Source organism: Colobus angolensis, unplaced genomic scaffold, assembly GCF_000951035.1.
Source record: "Colobus angolensis palliatus isolate OR3802 unplaced genomic scaffold, Cang.pa_1.0 Scaffold121, whole genome shotgun sequence".
In the NCBI taxonomy this organism is placed as follows: Eukaryota; Metazoa; Chordata; class Mammalia; order Primates; family Cercopithecidae; genus Colobus; species Colobus angolensis.
This window is the reverse complement of record NW_012113253.1, coordinates 5,985,657-6,004,607: the sequence shown is the minus strand read 5'-3', so window position 1 is coordinate 6,004,607 and position 18,951 is coordinate 5,985,657. Positions and strand designations below refer to the sequence as shown.

Sequence of the window (18,951 nt, the reverse complement as noted above, 5' to 3'; positions counted from 1 at the left end):
CTCAAAATGGATCATATAACTAAATACAAAGCTTAAGCTTTAAAATTTCTAGAAAAAATAAGAAAATCTTTGCATCCTTCATTTTAGCAAAGATTTCCTAAATAGTACTTAAAACTACTCTTCCACTTTTAAAAATCGATAAACTGAAATTCACCAAAATGTAAAACTTTCTACTCTTTGGATGATACTTTTAGGACTTTTAAAGAAACAAACTAGACACTGAGAAAAAGTATTTGCAAAGCACATATTTAATAAAGTATTTGTATCCAGAATATATTCTAATTAGCTACATATCATTAAGACAAATAATTTTTAAATGGGTGAATGATTTGAACAGACACTTTATCAAAGAAGATATGCAGATGGCAAAGTAGCACATGAAAAGGTGTTCAATATCATTAGGGAAATGAAAATTAAAGCTATGATGAGATAACACTATACACTCAAATTGCTAAAATTACAAAGAGTGATAATACCAAGTGCTAGAGAAGCTATGGAGCAACTAAAACTTTCATATATTGCTGATTGGAATGTAAAATGGCACAGTCCTTTTGGAAACAGTTTGGGGGATTTTTTAAAATAATGTTTAACATATATTTGCTATGCTTTCCATATGATACAATAATCCCACTCCTAGTAATTTACCCAAGAGAAAGGAAAACATATGTCCACACAAAGGCCTGTTCATGAATGTTTGTAGCAGCTTTACTCCTAGTAGCTAAATACTGTAAACAACCCAAATCTTCATCATTTGGTTAATGGATAAACTTGTGATATACCACACAATGGAATTCTTCTACTCAACAATAAAAAGGAACAAACCACTGTTACTTATAACAGCATGGATGAATTTCAGAAAAAAATAATAATAATACTCCAAGTGAAAAAATCTGAAACAAAGGCTGCATACTATATGATGCCATTTATATATTCTGGAAAAAAGAGAAAGCAGAGAGCTAAATCTAGATTGTGGTTGTCAAGGGCTACAGGTAGAGGGAGTAGATTTACTACAAAGGTGTACATTTTCAAGTGTTAGATACATTCTACCTCTTGATTGTGAGGTAATACAATGATTACATACATTTTTCAAAATGTTATCAAACCATATATTTTAAGAGAATGAATTTTCCATGTGTTAATCATACCTCAGTAACCCTAACCAAAATAGGCATATAGTGCTATGGCAAAATAATGGGGCTTGGTCAACTGGATCTTCACATGGAAAAAAATTAATCTTGACCTTATACTTCACACCATGTACAATGAAATCAATTCCAGACATATTATAGATTGAAATGTAAAGGTAAAATAATATATGAAATTCATAAAGTAATGAACTTTTGTTCATAAAAAAGAGTAAAAAACCACAGAAAAAGAGATGATATTTGTAACACATATATCCTACCAAGGATATATCTAAAATATATATTATCAAAAATGCCTACAACTCAATAAGAAAGACAATTTAATTTTTAAAACAACCCAATGTTTTCACATTTTTAAGACCTGAAGGGGCTTCTCACAAAACAAGATACCCAAATGGCCAATTAATATATGAAATGGTGCCCCACCTCATTAGTCTATAGGGAAATGCAAATGTAAACAATATGATGCTATTACATACCCACCAGAAGAGCTTAACTTAAAAAAAAAAAAAAAAAACAGAAAACACCTTGTTTTGGAAAATATGTGGACTAATTAGAACCCCCATACACTCCTGATTGTAGTATAAATTTTTTAATTAATGCAACCATTTTTGAAAACAGTTTGATAGTATCTACTAAAGCTGAACATATGCCTGCCTTATGATCCAGAAATTCCCCTTCTGCATATGTATTCAACAGAAATATGTATATGTAACTGAAACCATAACAAAACTGACTCAAGAAGAAATAGAAAACCTAAATAAATCAGTTAGTAAAATTTCTTTCCTCAAAGAAAACATCTGGCCCAAACTGTTTTACTGTCAAGTTCCAGTATACTTTAAGTAGCAAGTAATTTCAGTATTTTGAAAACTATTCCTGACAAGGAAAATCACAGAAAGATTTTAGTCAATCTCATTTATGACTAAAACTTAGCAAATTGTATCTAGCTAAGTATAGAAAAGACAACACATCATTACAAAGTTGGTTTTATCTCAGTAATGCAAGGTAGCTTAACATTAGAAAATCCATTAATGTAAACTAAAATTAACAAATGAAAGCATAAACATCATTTGATCATCTCAGTGGATATAGAATAGCATTTAATAAAATTCAATGTATATTTATAATTAAGACTTTTACCAAATTGGGAATAGAAGAGAACATCTTAAGGTGATAATGAATATTTTTAAAATACTTCCATTAAATGAATGTGCCATAATTAATTTTTTTTTTTTTTTTTTTTTTTGAGACGGAGTCTCGCTCTGTCGCCCAGGCTGGAGTGCAGTGGCCGGATCTTGGCTCACTGCAAGCTCCGCCTCCCGGGTTTACGCCATTCTCCTGCCTCAGCCTCCCAAGTAGCTGAGACTACAGGCGCCCGCCACCTCGCCCGGCTAGTTTTTTTGTATTTTGTAGTAGAGACGGGGTTTCACCGTGTTAGCCAGGATGGTCTCGATCTCCTGACCTCGTGATCCGCCCGTCTCGGCCTCCCAAAGTGCTGGGATTACAGGCTTGAGCCACCGCGCCCGGCCTCCATGATTAATTTAATACAATTTACCTACTATTCGATATTTACATTCTCTCCTTTTCATTTTGTATTATTTTACTATCATAATGTATGCTGTGATGAACATTTTTGTGCATGTCAAGTTACCAGTGCCTCAATTTCCTCATGTATAAGATGGAAGTAAGACTCAAAAGGCTAAAATGAGGATTACATAGAATGTTAGGTTTATGTATGTCTTAGGGAATCTTGGGAGAAAACTGTTGTTTACAAACCTAAGAAAAACTTGTTCTATACTTACCTGCTGTTGGATCTCTCACAGCACACTGCAGGCTCAAGTCAGAAGAAATCACTCTGTCAAAAATAAAATTATTGTCTTAGCTTATCAGGAACTAGGAAGAATCATTAAAAAGTCTAAATACATCTAATAGAGTTCTGTTAATATACATAAAACACAAATTTTAAGTGTTAGCATTGTATCACACTTTAATATGCCACTATTTCTTTCTTTATTATTGGTTCTACATTGGTTCTGATTGTTTCTAAAATCAGAATATAATATCTGCAGAATGCAATCAGTGATGGGGATTATTGCTTGCTCCAAGATTCCCTTGTATCATTTGCTATTGTCCTCTCATCCCACTTCCATCCCGCTAATCAAGTGAGTATGACTACTACCATGCTTGCTTCATCTGACTGTGATAGATAGCACTTCAGTTTTGCCCAGTAGTCAGAGTGATCATTCTAAAATTTAAGCATAACACTCTTCTCCTGGAACCCCTTCCACAACTTTCTCTTGCCCTGTGAATAAAAGCCAAACTCCTTGCCATGACATCTAAGGTACTTCATCATTTAACATCCGCCTACTTCTGTAGTCTCATCTCTCATCTCTGTACCATTTCCTGAGCTCCAGCTACTTCACACTTCCTTCAGTTCCACCTCACCTCTTGCCAGCTCCCAGTGTTCATACACACTGCTCCCTTGGCCAGGACTAACTTTCCTCCTTCCCCACTCACCTCCACCTGACTAACTCCTACTTGTCCTTCCATTCTCCACTTAAGTGTTGCTCCTCCAGTCAAGTCATCTGCTGTGCTTGACCATCTTAAGGTCATTTATTAACACTCCCAAAGAACACTGCACTTTTTCTTTTGTAACATCATATATACAAATATATATGATACAAATATATATATGAAGTATTTCTTGTCTTCCCTGTGAGTTCACAGATCATGTCTGTGTCTTTCACAGCTGGATCCTCAATGCCTAGACCAGGACTGGTCTCACAGAAGATGTTTAATAAATATTTTTTGAGCAAAAGAATTAATAGAGACATCCTCAGTCCTTAGCTTTCCAATTCATCTTTTGATTCACATTGATAATTTAATAAGCTTCCTACCATATTTCATTAATTAGGACTCACTGATTGTAGAAACAATACTATTTTATATACCAATTATAAAGAAAGAAGTGGTGGCACATTATAGTGTGATACAATGCTAAGACTTAAAATTTTTATTTTATACATATTAAAAGAACTCTATTAGACTTTTTTGGATTTTTATGATGCCCATATAAAAGGAAAATATAAAGATATAAGTGAAATAAATTGGCTTAGGTATTCACATTCAGAACCACAGTATTAACAGGGCACCAAGCTGAGATGGGTGGAGGTCAATGAGCCCACAGCCTCTAGCCAAGCCCTGGCACCAGGTGCCTCCACCATGGGGGAAGAGATACTTCCTGACTTTCCGCTAGCCCAGTAAATGACAGTGTACTCCCAGCAGAGACTCTTCTCCCTAACTACTTTTTTGTCCTATTAAAATACCATTTTTTAAGGACACAGTTTTTTGATACATAGAAGTTTCTTAGGTGTGCACCATCACATTGAAGTAGAGAGGACAGGAGTGCCAGAGGTCTCCTAATCCCCATCCAGCACTCTAGGACTCAGGATATCAGGTTGGAAATACTCAGCCATGTCTGGGAACATGAGGAGGAAAGAGACACAACCAGAAAAGCCATAGCCCTCCTGTGACTCAGTTTCCTCATCTGTAAAATGGACATACAGAATTAGATGATGTATTTGTACAGGGTCCCAGCAGAAAAGAGATGATACACTCAAATGGGAGCTTTAGTGCAGAGGACGATTTACACAGTGTGAACAGGGTTAAGGGAACCACCAAGAGGGGGTGATGCAGGTGCCTCCCATTGGCCAAATCCAAACAGAAACCAGAGGTCAGGGGAGCCCATTGAGGGGATCCATGGAGACCAGCCTCCCTGGATCCAGAACAGTGTGGAAAAGGGGGAGGGTGGGTCTGAAAGGACAAATGGAGACTCCCCAGCACAGATCATCTCTGAGTCCCCACAGAACAGAATAATCCAGTATTCTATGATCATTTCAATAAAGCGTTAAGCTTTGCAACAGCAAGAAGAGATTTATGTCTATTCCAAAGACTTGAGGAAAATCCACCAGGATGCAATTTTTCATCATTCCATGTGCTTAGCTCAGATGACTGCACTCTCTTGCAGTTCTTGGAAATGGTTCAGATTGAGAACACCCCACTATACAGACCCTGTTTTTCTCTAATTGAGCTCTTAAAATGTAGGGGCATTCTGTTTTGAGCTAGTATTGATGTGTTTCCTCTGGTCTCATCCTCCAGATCCTTTTCAGAAACGGGTTCTTGCAGTGTCCACTACCTCACAGAAAACAGGTTCCAGCAGGAGCAAAACAAAGGCTTTGGCTTTCTAAGCCAAGCCCCTAGAGTCTCAAAACATAGTCAACATGATGAACTAGAGCCATACTTACCACTCCTCCCACACATCCAGACCAGAAACCATTCTTTTCTGCTGGGAGAAGGTATGGAGAGAAAGGTAGAACTGTGTAGTCATGGTGGTTCCTGAGAAAGAGGCTTCTGGTGAATCCATTTCCCTCCATCCAAGCCAGTAAATGGTAAGCACCACATGTGTTTTTGTCCTCTTTCCCCCTCACAACTCATTTTTAAAACTCTCATTCTTTCCCTTGACTGGGCCAGTGCTCCAGGTATCACCCACCCCATCACACACCCTCCCTTCAGTGGCAACCATGTCCCATTAGCACTCTCAAGTCATGGGGTGCTTGGTCCTAGGGCCAAGGTACGAGATTTGTCATTTCAAAAATCAAAGATCCTTTCAAAAATTTCATTTGAATAAATAGCTGCTTCTAAAGACGTTCCTAGCATCACACACCCTAAAGGCCCAGGCAGTGACGCTGACCACAGTTTCTAGCATCTGTTCTTTCCTGAATTTAGAGATGATGCTATGCTCCAAAGCACAGAGGTTTTTGTTGTAACCATTATACTGAAGCCCAACTAGGCAACACTGGCCATTAGAGAGAGGTCATACTGTGCCATGAAAGCGCTCTTAGAATAGAGAGGAATCACACTGGGTTAGAACGAAAACTCATTTAGAATAAAATAAAAATAAGTTTTCAGAGAAAAACATCTCTATTTTTCTTTCAAATGAGTCAGATGGTTTTTATAAAGTAAATGAAGACTCTTTGATTTCTGGCAAAAATAAATAAATTAATTAATTAATATAAAATAAAAGGAAGAGAGAGGCTGCCCATTCCCAAGGGGGAATCTAGCAGGGGCAGGGAGTTCAGCATATTGACCTTGACCAAATTGTGTAATCTCTCTGTCTCATTTTTCTCATTGGCAAAAATGCCAGGGATTTGGATTAAAACAGTTATTGAGGTCCCTTCCAGTTCTAAGAATATATGGCCTTCAAGTTAGGAAAGGGGCTTTCCACTTCCGAGACCAAGGATTTGCCATAGGAAAATGAAATAAAAAAGGAAGGTCTGCTATTATCAGCCAACCAGGGCTCTAGTCTGACAAATAACAGAAAAGAAGTGTTGTGTGGATCTTGTCATCATGGTGGCTTGACCCGTCCTAGCTGTGTTTCCATCTCAATGATACAATACAAATGGGCTATTCCAGGCATCTCAAGAATGCCCCAACCATAAAAGGAATTCTCCTAAATGGCCCCTCTGTGACATTACGCAGAACTCCTCTTTACATGGTAGTTTCACCCAGCTTCAGATTCAACTCTAGATGAAAATATTACAATTGGATGATTTGACAAGTGCTGAATCTAATCCTTGTTGCTCTTTTGCCAGAGTTCTTATAAAGAAGAATGCCAGATGTTCTACTTGTATATTTCATGGGTAACTGAATGGGAAAAAAACAGAACACAGCAAACCTAATTGTGACATTTAACTGCTTTTGAAAACCCACAATATAAACATACCAGAAATACCATATTTTTAAAAAACTGTGGCAAAGTCAAATGTCTCTCAAACACACACAAAAAAGCCTGTCATGAGTAATTCCGAATAAAGCAATCTGTCAGTTGTAAAATGCAAGTACTCCTTTATAAATAGTTTGCATGCTTCCAACTTGCTTAATAAATACCATGTTAATAGATCAAAAATATTCAGAGAGAACATCTTCAAGCCCAGGAAACATTAACTAATCAGTTGCTTATGTAACATCAGGCTGGATCTCCCTTATCATTTATCGGGTACAAATCAAACTTATCAGGGGCACTTATCAGGGGCAAATCAAAATACCATCGATTGCCCAAAACAATTCCTTTTCTTGCTATCCTTTTCCACTCATCACATAGCCAGGAGCCTGAACACCATTTAATATTCCATTTCCTCCTCCTCTCATCAGTAACCAAATCCCGTAGATAGTGACTACTGAGGAACTTTGTCTTCTGGTCTCCACCCATTTTCATTGCCTTAATTAAGCCTTCATCCTCTACCTATTGGACAACTGAAAGATCCTCCAGCCTTCAGCGTCTTCAAGTAATTCATTCATCTTTGAGATTTCTCTTTCTTAAATACACTTTTGATACATCACCCCTCTGATCATACTCACCCTTCAATGGCTCCCTGTTGCTTCTAAGAAGAATTCAACATGATGTCCTCCCTCACACCCCATATTCCAGCCTTGTCAAGTTTTTTCATTTTCCAATTATCAGGATACTTTGTTCTTCATGTCCTAACAAACCAACTGCTCCCCATCCCAACTCCAAAAGAGCCTATCTAACAATTACGTGTTTTTTTTTTTTCAAGAGGAAAACTTCTTTCCTGGGCCCTGTATGACCTGTCCCTTGCCTCGCAACCTGACACTACCCTCCTCTCGGGCTCAACTCTAGCTGTGCCAGCCCTCTGTAGGTTCTGCTTCCTTCCTCAGTGGAGACATTTCAACATGGAGACCCCTTGCTAGCTACTCTTCATTCACCTAACTTGAACTCATTCTTCAGGTTCATTATTTGACTCAGGGTCAATGTGACTCTCTCAGTGAGACCTCCCATCATGCCCACCCCAAAAAGAAATTTGGTCTTTGCTACATACTCTTCACTATTCTTTTCCTTCATTGCATTTATCACAACTGATGGTTATATATTTAATATTGAGGTTATTATTTCAAAGCTCATCACCCACAATGAATATTCACTTCTGTGAAGTAGAGATGGTTCAGGTTCAAAGTTCATCCCCAGAGGCTAGCACAGTGCCTAGTACTCAATAAAATTTTAAAAATCAACGAGTAGTAGCTCCAGCCTTACTCCATGTGTACATAATATTCTGTTCTCCCCAACCATGCAGGTAGAAAAGTCCACTGCCTCCCTAGCAACTCACCTGTGCCCTGAACAGAATTAAATTGGAGTACCCATGATATATAATGCATTTCCATCTTATTCTTTTTTCTACTAGACTACAAACTTCCTGTAGGCAAAAATCATGTTATATCTTTGAGGCATGTTGATCCTTAAGTATAACAAAAGGTGTGCAGAGGGGGAATGTATGTCTACAGGTATACATTTTGGGGACTGCAACAAGAATAGCAGTGTATTAGTCCATTCTCATGCTGCTATAAGGACATACTTGAGACTGGGTAATTTATAAAGAAAAGAGGTTTAATTGACTCACAGTTCCACAGGGCTGGGGAGGCCTCAGGAAACTTATAATCATGGTAGGGGAAGCAAATACATCCGTCTTCACACAGCAGCAGGAAGGAGAAGTATGAGCAAAAGCAGGGAAAGCCCCTTATAAAACCATCAGATATTGTAAGAACTCACTCATTGAGAGTAACTACACCAATGATTCAATTGTCTCCCACCAGATCCCACCTGCAACACATGGGAACTACAATTCAAGAAGAGATTTGGGTGGGGACACAGCCAAACCATATCATTCTGCCCCTGGCCCTTCCCAAATCTCATGTCCTCACAATTCAAAACACAATTATGCCTTCCCAACAGTCCCCCAAAGTCTCAATTCATTCTAGCATTAACCCAAAAGTCCAAGTCCAAAGTCTTATCTGAGATAAGGCAAGTTCCTTCCATCTATGAGCTTGTAAAATCAAAAGCAAGTTATTACTTCCTAGATATAATACAGGTACAGAAATTGGGTAAATGCACCCATTCCAAATGGGAGAAATTGGCTAAAGCAAAGGAATTAAAGGCCCCATACAACTCTGAAATCTAACAAAGCAGTAATTAAATTTTAAAGCTCCAAAATAATCTCCCTTGACTCCATATCTCACATCCAGATCACGCTGTGGCAAGAGGTGGGCTCCCATGGCCTTGGGCAGCTCCACCTCTGTAGCTTTGCAGGGTACAGCCACCCTGTCAGCTTCCTTCACAGGTTGGTGTTGAGTGCCTGTGGCTTTTTCAGGCACACAGTGTAAGCTGTCAATGGATCTACTATTCTAAGGTCTGAAGAATGGTGGTCCTCTTCTCACAGCTCCACTAGGCAGTACCCCAGTGGAGGCTCTGACCCCACATTTCCCTTCTTCACTACCCTAACAAAGGTTCTCCATGAGGGCTCTGCCCCTGCAGTAAACTTATGCCTGGACATCCAGGCATTTCCATACATCCTCTGAAATCTAGACAGAGGTTCCCAAACCACGATTCTTGACTTCTGTGCACCCAAAGGCCCAATACCACGTGAAAGCTGCCAAGGCTTGGGGCTTGCACCCTCTGAAACAACAGTCTGAGCTGTATGTTGTCTCCTTTTAGCCAAGGCTGGAGCTGCAGCAGCTGAGGTGCAGGGCACCATGTCCCAGGACTGCACAAGGCAGGGAGGCCCTGGGTTTGGCCCACAAAACCATTATTCCCTCCTAGGCATCCAGGCCTTTGATGGGAGGGGCTGTTGTGAAGGTGTCTGACATGCCATGGTGACATTTCCCTATTATCTTGGTGATTAACATTCAGCTCCTCATTATTTGAGCAAACTTTTGCAGCAGGCTTGAATTTCTCCCCCCAAAATAGTTCTTTTCTATTGTATCATCAGGCTGCAAGTTTTCCAAACTTTTATGATCTGCCTCCTCTTGAACACTTTGCCACTTAGAAATTTCTTCCACCAGATACCCTGTATCATCTCTCTCAAGTTCAAAGTTCCACAGATCTCTAGGACAGGGGCAAAATGCCGCCAGTTTCTTTGCATAGCAAGAGTGACCTTTACTTTAGTTCCCAACCAGTTCCCCATCTCCATTTGAAACCACTTCTGCCTGGACTTCATTGTTCATATCACTATCAGCATTTTGGTCAAAACCATTCAACAAGTCTCTAGGAAGTTTCAAACTTTTCCATATCTTCCTATCTTCTGAGCCCTCCAAACTGTTCCAACCTCTACCTGTTACCCAGTTCCAAAGTGGCTCCCACATTTTTGGGTATCTTTACAGCAGTGCCTCACACCCAGTACCAATTTACTGTATTAGTCAATTCTCATGCTGCTATAAGGAGATATCTGAGACTGGGTAATTTATAAAGGAAAGAGGTTTAATTGACTCATATAGTTCTGCAGGGCTGGGGAGGCCTCAGGAAATTTACAAACATAGTGGAAGTGGATGCAAACACACCCTTCTTCACACAGTGGCAGGAAGGGGAAGTATGAGCAAAATGGGGGAAAGCCCCTTATAAATTCATCAGATCTTGTGAGAACTCATTCACTATCCAAAGACCAGCAGCATGGGGGTAATTGCCCCCATGATTCAATTACCTCCCACTGGGTCCCTCCCATGACACATGGGGATTATGGGAACTGTAGTGTTTCAAGATAAGATTTGGATTCTGGATCTCAAACAAGTTTAAGGAAATTTGAATATGGATTATATTTGAGATGATTTTGTGAAATTATTATCTTAGGTGTAGTAATGATATTTTTTACATAGAAAAATGTCCTTATTTTGAGGAGCATGTAGAAGTATTGAAGGGTGAAGTATCATGATATCCTCATCTACATTCAAGCAGTTCAGGAAAAGTATATGAACAGTTATGCATACATCCTACTTAAACACAAAGTTGAATCTATGTGTATATACAGGAAGAAAGCAAGAGAAAGAAAGCAAATGTAGCAAAATGAAGACAGTATGACTATGTGCTATTTTCTATCGACTTTTCTGTAGGTTAATTTTTTAAATAAAAAGGAATGCAAGTAAATAAAGCAAGCCTCTTTCACATGTGAACTAAATATTCTACACAATGCCCAAGTATGCTCCTTTGAAGTTCTAAATGCACTAGCCACTGAGGGGGAACAATGCCTGCAGCCGTCATGTAGGGAAGGATTGTTTATCAAACCCTGGGGGATCCCCACCTTCTGATGGGAAAATAATAGCCCCTGGGCAGTGCCATTAGGAAGACTATCTCTGGGAGGAATCAAAAGTAATCTGGTTAGCATTTCCTGATGACCCAGGCAAAGTGGTCCCTGCCCCAACACAAGCCAGTCTCTTTTCTGCTCATTCCTTTGCCCACCATATGTGAATTACACTGCTCTTTGTGTTAAGTGACCAGAGATTAAAAGATGAGTATGATGCAGCCCCAACCTTCTGGTCATTTGTTCCAAAAGTGACCATTTAATTCATTGTCCAAACCAAGATAATTTTGAGAGTAAAAGGGGGGTACTAACCAGACAAGGTGCTGAGATAACAGGTATAAACTGGGAGTGCCCCAGGAAAATCTGGATGTATGGTTGTCACCCCAGAGTGGTGACAAACACATAAATAATAGCAACAACAGCTAGTCACATAACAAAATAATATAAAGAAACTGTCATGAAGACATTGCCTGGGAATTCGGAGGAGTGATATTTCTTTGAAGGAATCAGGAAGGACTTCATGGAGGAGTAGGAATTTTAAAATAATGATAGGATCTCTGCAGATACAGATAGAAGAGAAAGTCATTCTGGATAGAAGAAACTGTGTGAGCAAAGACCAAAGTAGTAAAATGTAGGGTATACCAGGAAAGTGGAGGCAACTAAAATAGCTGATCTGAAGAGATGTCCATAGGAAAGACAGGGAGATGGGCCTGGAGAGGTAAAAATGGAATCAAGGTGAAAAGTGTATACTTAATCCAACGGGCAACAGGAAGTCACTAAGTGTTTTTGAGGGAGACAGGAATAAATCTGTGGAGGGCCCTGAATGTCAGGCAAAAGACTTAAAGCCAGAGAATCAGATCTTTTACAGAGGGAAGGGTCTTCTACAATAGAACTCGTAAGTGAAAATCTGTATTACTCAGCCTGCAAACAAGAATGCTATAAGCCAAAATAAATTGTCACAGACATTGATGTCATAAGCTTTTCAAAATCACCTTTATTCTTTCTTGTGAGTGATTCTGTTTCATGTGCTGGGCCAAGTATTACTTCTCCTGTCAATGTTTCATCATAAAAACCTCCACAGCCCTATTTCCATAAAGTCACTGTCACAGTAACAAAAATGAGAGAGTTAAAATGTTCAGAACTGGCCAAGCTAGAGATGAAAACCAACAACACAGCATTCGAGCTAAAGGAAAAACAGGTCACTAAAAGGGTAGGGATGTGATAAGCTTGCGGTCAGGATGCGAAATTACATTTTGAAGGCACAGCTCACTTTAATGCAAGTCCTTCTACTGCACGCAAAGAAGCCTGAAGCACTCTCACATTTAATAAGATTAATTATATTATTCCTAAAGTTTATTTATAGCTCTTTACTGGGTTGCATAGCAAATTTCAGGGGGAAATGTTAAAAGGCAGGTTTTCAACTATTTTCAATTTTATTCCAGATATTTGACTAGACAAGAACACATGCCTCCTAAAAGAATAAGTTATTCTAGAGAAAACTATTAATATCAGATCTTTCCGGAAAAGGTGAACAACACTGGTGAGGCAATCTCATTTCCAGAGGAGAATGGCTCAACAGGAAGCCAGCGTTCTGGTCTCTAAAGACAAAGCCAGCAATATTTGTAAACAGAAACCATGTATTCCCTTTCTATAGAGGGTGTGCCCCATTCTTCAAAACATATTCCCTGGTCATGTAAGGCCATGAATGAATCAGAGAAAGGCCTGAGCTGGAGAAGTAGTTCTTGATTTTTCAGTTCACAAGAGTTTTATATCCACAAAGAATATCCAAGAATAACATCCAGGAAAAAACAAACAGAAGCCAACTTTCAAAGGCTTCCACTGGTCAAAGATGCAATAATTTGAGCTTTCAGAAAGATAACTGCAATTAAATGGAAGCCATTAAAAATGCTTAAGTCCCCAAGTTCATGTATGTATATAAACCTTTGGAGGATGAAAGAGAACCAACTTATTATTATGAAACCTGGTCAATAAAAAGAATCAAATATTTATCTTGTCTCTCTGTATGAACTATATCACTGGGTAACCAAAAAGTGAATAAGGGGCTGGGCACAGTGGCTCATGCCTGTAATCCCAGCACTTTTGGAGGTGGGCAGATCACTTGAGGTCAGGAATTCAAGACGAGCCTGGCCAACATGGCGAAACCCCATCTCTACTAAAAATACAAAAATTAGCTGGATGTAGTGGTGCATGCCTGTAATCCCAGCTACTTGGGAGGCTGAGGCATAAGAATCACTTGAACCCAGGAAGTGGAGGTTGCAGTGAGCTGGTATCACGCCACTGCACTCCAGCCTGGGAAACAGAGTGAGACGCCATCACAAAAAATAATAAATAAATAAATAAAATATAAAGTAGATAAAGGGAAGCAATTCTTTGTATCCCAAGTGATAAATGCAAAAAAAAAAATGTCAACGGGGAATATCATCATCTTAGAAGCCCCAATAACTAAATGAATCTAAGCATTAACCATTGCTAATATTACAAAAAGACAAACAACACAAATGTTATATGCTTCCTGATGGAAAAACACACCTAAAATCTTGCCAAAGGAATTGCATCTGAGTTTGATCAAACCTCAAATTCCAACCACTATGCTGCAGGAAATACAGAGGAACACAATGAAATGTACCATAAGATTGCAATCAGCAAAATCTAGCCTATGAGAAACTCTAAAGTCAGAAGGCTGGGTTCATCCACAGACAAACAATAAGGAAAAAGAAAGGGATGGAGCAGGAATGCACAAATTAAAAGAATGGTATACCAACATTCATTAAATGAGCAGAACCAAGCTATAGTATCTAGGGATGCATAGCTGGGCAACTGATATAAAAGTCCAGGTAATGGTTACTTCTGAAGTGAAGGGGGTTATGATGGAGATGGGTCACACAGAAGAGACTTCTAGGGAGGCTGGTGAAGTTCTCTTTCCTGGCCTGAATGGTAGTTACAAATGTGTTTGCCTTATGGTAATTCACTATGTTACATATTTGATTTGCAGTGGGGGTTATATCTGTGTTTAATTTTATAATGATGTAGTTTGATTTAAAAAGAGTAAAGAAAAATATCTCCATCAAACTCCTTGAAAACATGAAAAATCTGATCACTTTCAAAGGTATAACAGGTAAATAAGGCAATAATAATTCCTATTGAAGGAAGGTGAGCAAAAATATATTCAATAAATTGCTATGATCAATATTAGAAAAATGTTAGCTAGGAAGAAATAGAATTTGAGTATGAAAACATGAAGCAAAAGATGTTCATTAATCGTAGAACTCTGTGGCCTCTGATCTCTCTGTGACCCCTGGAGGTGTAGCTCATTTCCCCACGTACAAAAGGGGATTGTGTCCAAGCCTAGAGCAAGCCCTATGTAAGAATCATGGCTTAGAATACTAGAGTTCTGGAGCAAAACCAGCCTCTTCTGCTAATTTTCTCTCTCTGAGTAAGAGCTGCTGATTTTTCCCCTTGAAAGCATATTCTGAGGCTCTTGTGGAGATAGAACTCCTGCCCTAGGACACTAGATGACCATATGAGCTGAGCTGCCCACCATAAACTAACAGGTCATCATTTAATCCACCAAACCATAAAATCAGTTAAGTGAAGTCACACTCTGTCACCAAGTAGAAGTGGTATATAAGACGGGTCTGTAGCAAGTCCTATGGATACAAGTAAGCCATATGATTCGATGGCTCAGATTCCTATGGCGACCTACTCCTGATACATTGCTTCCTCTCTCTCAACCCACACCTATGGCTTCAAAAGGAGTTCCCTGTAACCAGACGATGATAGGGGGAAAAAAGACTCGGACACGTTTTGCATATGATACTCCATTATACATCAGCAACAACTATAAGTAGGCTGTTTTATATCCACTCAGGGGTGGCCCTGAAAAATAGTGGAGAGAGAAAATCCTCCCAGTTGGTAGAACTTCACAACACATCTGGATATCTGTTTTGTCTAGACTGAAAGATGGCCAGAAGTACAAATCTACACTAACTCATACATAATGGATAATGATTTGGCCAGATGGTCATCGACTCGGAAAGAACAGAATTGAAAATGGCTAAAAAGGAGGACAGAGGAATAGGCAGATGGATGACCTCTTGGAAAAGGCAATGAGTGGGAAATATTTGTATCTCATGTGCATGTTCACAAAACGACGTCCACTGCAGAGAAGGCTGTCGATAATCAGGGGGACAAGATAACATATTCTGAGGATGTCAGCCAGCCATTTCTTCCCAGCCACCCTAGTAACTTCTCCATAGATTTATCTTCTGAGTGGTCATGACAGTAATCAAAGAGTCTACGTGTAGGCTCACCACAGTGAATCTGTGTAGCACCATTACTGTGTGTTCACCCTGCGAACAGCAGGGGCCAGCAATGAGTCCAGGTGGACTATTTAGCCATGCTATGGTGGGTGAACTACACTGGATTCTTTCCATTATGAAGTGGGCAAAGATTTGTTCTCAGGAAAATCAGCATTTCCTCTGGATATGGGTTTGCCTTTTCCAAGTACCACCAATTTCATACTTAGAAAATGCCTTATTTACCATTGTGGCACCACTTACAACATCACTTCTGATCAAGGCGCTAATTTCACAACAAAAGAGTGCAGCAGTTGACTTGCAGCCACAGAATTCTCTAGTCCTGCCATATATTCCATCATCCAGAAGCAGCTGACCTGGTAGAATGATGGAATCACCTACTGAAGGCTCAATTGTCACTAACTGAGAGGTAACCTCTTGAAAGTTTATGGCACTATATCTTACAGGATGAAGTACATGCTTTGAATCAACAACCCTTAGAGAGTGGTATTCCTCCCATATCTATAATACATGGGTCAGAGAATCAAAAATTAAAATGGGAGAGTCTATTTTAACTATTATGCCTAATACGCTAGTCACAAAAATGTTGCTACCTGTGCCTAAGATTTTCGGCTCTGCTGGTTTAAAGTTATTCATTTCCAAAAAAAGAAAAGCCAGCTGCAGAAACCAGAATGGTTCCACTGAACTAGAATTTGAGATTACCACTTGGTCATTCAGACTCCTTAAGCCATTGTACAAACAAAAATGGTTCTACTGTGCTAACTAAGGTCCTAATTACTAAGCTAAAATAAGATTGTTGCTGGATAATGGGGGCATTAAGAGAGATGTCTGTAATTCAGAGGATTCTCTGTGGTGCCTTTTTACTTCCATGTCCAGTAGTAAAGTTAATAGAAGATTTCACTACACCAACAAAGGAGGGATGACTAAGGACGCAGACTTTTCAGGAGTAAAGATTTGCATCAGCCCTTCAGAAAAAGAATCCTCACCAACCAAGGGGTTAAAGAGAAAAGCACATGGGAGTTGATAAGGAAAGAAAGAAGACATATAGATATATAAATATGTAAATCCTAGATCTTTCTTTCTTGCTTGCTCTCTCTCTCATCCCTCTAAATACACACACACACGCGCGCGCGCGCAGCTTTGTGATCAGCTACAGAAGTGAGGACTATAGCAACTATGTATATTTTCTTCCTTGTACATATTTGTGTATAGAACTCACTTTCCCCTTTTTCCTTTCCCCAAGTGTGTCTGTTATACAAGGAGTGTGTCATATAAGTTAACTACAAACTAGGTGGTTAACTTTACAATTTAGTCTTGTAAGTTACATGATAAATGGGATTTTGATTAACCTGTAAGGGAAATTAACATCATCAACATATAAATGTAAATGCACCGACTAATGGCACTTCGTATCCCCCTTATCAGGGAACTAGTGAGCATGGCTTCATTTGTACAAAGGATAATTGCATCAACAGAAGCATTATACTGTTGCTGTTGTTGCTTTGTCAAGTTTATATATGGGTGGAGGGCTGTGTATAGATGAAAAGGAGACAAAGGGGTGGACTGTGCCTAACAGTGTATTGCCAACCCAAATTCACATTCATCCTTGTACCTTCCACTATACTGATGGGGAAAGAAAGTAGCACGCCACATTTCTCAGAATAACTCACCAATTGGCTTCTTATTGGGCTTTGTCATGGGAGCACTAGCAGGATATTGTAAGACTGGAAGAAGGGAGGAGTGTTTTTGTTTCTTTGGCAGTGCCTTCAGTGGCAGTGGCAGTGATGACATCATGGTTGGCTAGTGTGGGCTTCTGCGCTGCTGCTCAGCATCCTTGGTTTAATAGCAGAAGTGGACCGTGAGACAACTGAAAGCAGGGACTGTCTTAAACTTATGTGTCCCTGACAATGCTTGGCCTAGGGCTAACCTCACAGTAGGCACACTTATAAGTGTATAGTAGTGTTCATTGTATTCACATTGTTGTGTAATGAACCTCTAGAACTTCTTCATCTTGCAAATCTGCAAGTCTATACCCAATAAACAATAACATTCCTTTTCCCCTGCCCTTAGCCCCGGTAACCACCATCCTATTTTCTATTTCTATGAATTTCACTACTTTAGATAAGTACACACATGGTTTTAAAAATCTTATGTAAGTGTAGAATCTCCAAGAGTTGCAAACGATACTAGAAGTAACCTAGTGCAAAGTCTCACCCAGTGCATGGGCCCCACCTTTTTCCTCTTAAATTCAGTAACGTACTTTTTGATCACCTGGTCTCTGCTGGAAGAATCTCAGTGACTGCTTCAAAAAGGTGAGCCATGCTATGGGGGGACTCTTCGTGTAATAACAAAGTTCTTCCTTATATTAACCCAAAATAGTGACCTTTTACCCATTGATAGTGGTCTATTTTCTAGAACAGAACACATTCCCTCCCTCTTCCAAAGTTTAAATGTTTTTATGTTATTTTAAAAATATATTTGTATCACACTTGCTTTAGCCTGCCATGAGACAATGATTCACATGGAGAAAATCAGAAAACACAAAGAATATCAACTTCTGTTGAGATCCAACACTCAGTAACAGTGCACTGTGTAGCCAGAGGTCTCCATAGTCCAGAGAAAGGCAACAGAATCCAGGAACTAATTAAAAGAGTGAATTGTTTGTTCCTGAGGCCCTCTGCTTGACCAGGCTTTTAAAAATAAATATTCTTCCACATGTCCATGAGATTACTGACAGTTTCTCATTAGGTGACTACTTATCTCTTTAATGAACCAAAAGATTCTCTCCCAGGTAGTTACAATATTTACCACAATTGCAAAGATAAAAATTTCACTAATAGAATTTCATTCACAAAAGGCTCCTCATTCAAAATGATTTCTGAAGTTGCAGAGGCAGGACATGGTCATGTTCTTGCATCACTTCTAGCGACATTCATGGCAATCCTTTCCCCAACTAATTACACATGTTACTTATATCACAAAATCATATTGTTGCTATAGAAACATAGCCAAATAATAATAATAATAATAAACAGTTTGAAGAACACAGAGACTATGACAAAATATCTCTAGTAGAAGATCAGAAGCTGGTCAGGAATGGTGGCTCATACCTGTAATCCCAGCGCTTTGGGAGGCTAAGGTAGGAAGACTGCTTGAGGCCAGGAGTTCAAAACCAGCCTGGTCAACATAGCAAGGCCCATCTCTACAAAAAAAAAAAAAAAAAAGTAATTAATTAAATTAAATTAGCCAGGTGTAATCATGCCCATCTGTAGTCCCAGCTACTCAGGGGGCTGAGGCAGGAGGATCACTGAGCCCAGGAGTTTGAGGCTG

General features: G+C 39.2%; 1 protein-coding gene across 3 annotated transcripts in view; it reads right to left on the bottom strand.

Moving 5' to 3' along the window:
- Nucleotides 1-18,951, bottom strand: part of NCALD (neurocalcin delta) — a 472,522-nt gene that overhangs the window by 354,297 nt on the left and 99,274 nt on the right. Inside the window, exons 2-3 of one of the 3 annotated variants that reach the window (XM_011931444.1) lie at nt 11,755-11,841; nt 2,948-3,000 (exon numbers count right to left, since the gene is read on the bottom strand). The gene's annotated coding sequence lies outside the window, so the exon portion shown is untranslated. Of the gene's footprint in view, nt 1-2,947; nt 3,001-11,754; nt 11,843-18,951 lie in introns of those variants that run through there. The other 2 variants (XM_011931428.1, XM_011931436.1) reach the window with 2 other exon arrangements.